The sequence below is a fragment of the Palaemon carinicauda genome, chromosome 17, assembly GCF_036898095.1.
Source record: "Palaemon carinicauda isolate YSFRI2023 chromosome 17, ASM3689809v2, whole genome shotgun sequence".
Taxonomy (NCBI): Eukaryota; Metazoa; Arthropoda; class Malacostraca; order Decapoda; family Palaemonidae; genus Palaemon; species Palaemon carinicauda.
In genome coordinates, this window is record NC_090741.1 from 97331680 (window position 1) to 97334179 (window position 2500).

Here is a 2500-nt window from a genome sequence, read left to right on the forward strand (position 1 = left end):
CTTCTTGAGAATAGATTGAAAGACATTCTCAATATGCCATTTTTTTTTTTTGGTGCAATTGAAGAAGAAACTGGCCGTATGTTTTTTTTTTTTGTCTGAAAATTAAATTTGCACACATGAATCTCACCTAAAATTTTTATAAGAGTCGTATATAGTTAAAGAATTATTAGCAATGTTCAGATCTTGATGTTGAGGAGCCACTGTCATCGATCTACATAAAATCATACTTTGAGGTTTGTTAGGGTTCACCTGCTTTCCTCATGCACTAATTCTAGCTTCTATTAAGGGATTCAGTAACCCCAGATCCAAATTCCAGAGATGAAATTGAATCAAAAAGAGTAACACCATCTGCATATGCAACGAGACTGCTCTCCAGGTCAAACCACGTACCGTTTGTATATAGTGTGGAAAGTAATGGGCCAAGAACACTACGGTGAGGAATACCAGATATCACATTCCTATAATCGCTATGGTGCCCATCAACAACAACTCTTTGTAATTTGTTACTAAAAAATTCAATAATGATGCTATGGAAAGACCTACCTACTTCCAACTGTTTGAGTTTGAGATCTAGGGCCTCATGAATAACACGGTCAAAGTCAGCACTAAAATCAAGGCCAATCATAGTAACATACAGGCCACAATCAATGTAATTCTGTACAGCATTGGTGATTGTAAGAAGAGCATCACATAATCCAAGGCCTTTACGAAAGCCAAATTGAAAACTAGGAAAAAGATGATTACCTTCAGCATACCTATCTAAACGTTTTTTAACAGGACATTCAAAAACTTTAGATAAAATGTGATTTATGAAAATTGAGCAGTAATCCGCTGGACTAGAGGTACTACAAACATTTACAAAATGGAGTAATATTACCAATCCCAACAGGTGATAAAAGAACCTCTTCTTGCTAACGTGCGGAAAGTAATAGATTACTCAGAAGCTAAGAAATCAAGTCTGTTTTAAAAACAAATGAGAAATACAGTCAGCCCTCCTTATTCACAGGGTTAGGTAACAGAGACAACCTTGGAAAGCAAGAATACTTACTATCCTAGGGTAAATTAACTCCTAGCATTCCAACTCACTGCCCATTGCCTATGTGTGATCGGCTAACACACTAAGTAACATACTGAGCTGCCTAATACTTTTTTACCTGGTCTCTATCACAATATAAGCTTTTTGTAATGAATGAACATATCTCAGTAATTGTATAGTTTACGTGCAAGTGTACTACGTACGCAGTAAGGCTACGGTACAAAGAACATAAGTCATCTCCACTCATACGTACATGGAATACATACAGTGACAACTAAGCACTGTTGTTCCTATTCAACAATATTTGTTGATACTACATTGTATATTACTATAGTATTTGTACAGTACTATCACTACAGTACAGCTTAATTAGCTCAGGTAACACTCGTAAGTGATTGCTTTTTTAAGCAGGTCAACTCGCGCCATTCAACCACACAGGTAGCATATATTTACTTTATTACCATAAAGTATGGTATTTACGTAAGAAATTCTACGCAGTAAGTCTGAAGCATGATGTAACTCTTGAGCCGTAAACTGTTTGATGCATAAGGTAGTGTAATGTACGTATCACATTTTATACTGAAACCTCTATTAACACAGGATATGTACAGGTGTTATAACCCTTAGGGTTATTATAAGAGTTCTTATTATAATTGTTGTCAGTGATAAATGTAACTCAGTGCTAAAGGTCAGCGGAAACAAACACTCAAGAAAACTTAACAATATTTAATACTTAACAATAACAAAATTTAGATCAACCTTGTTAAAACTACAAATAACAATTATTTAATAACAAGGAAGGACAAATAACGGTCCTTTGAATCACACTGGATTCCCTAAAACTAAGAAGCTAAGTCCTATCAAAGACAAGAGAAATATCAATTATGAACTTGGATCCAACAATTTGGCTGGCCAGAACAAAAAATTATCCTAATACTAATTCCAAGAAAGAAGGAAGACGGAGTAAATAAAACAAGAAAAACCATCATAAATCCTACCTATCAACACAAAACTAATGTACACAAAACTTTGTCTATAATAGACATACTGGAAGATATTATGCGGTCACGTCTTAAATATGACAATATATAAAAGATCAAATGATACAAAGGATGTATATAGTTCTCCTCACTTCAGTGGATGAATCAGAGGAGACACAAAACTAGGGCCGTCATTCACTTGTCATAACAGCTATCAGGGCAGGTCCCGAACGCCAGGGCATAATCATAAAGGGCAAGCAATCCCAAACGAAAATCAGACACTCTATGTCTTACCTGGCGTCAGCCTCCCTACTGGCCACCTCACGAGCTTGCAAGCTCCCAAAAACACAGCAGCTGATTGGAGACGTAAGTGCACCTATTCCCTGGGAAGTCCTCCTCGTCAGGGAAAGGCAGAACTGGCTCGAGTCGCAGGTGACAAGAGCACCTGCAGACAACAGATCAATGCAAGGATCAAAAGCGTAAT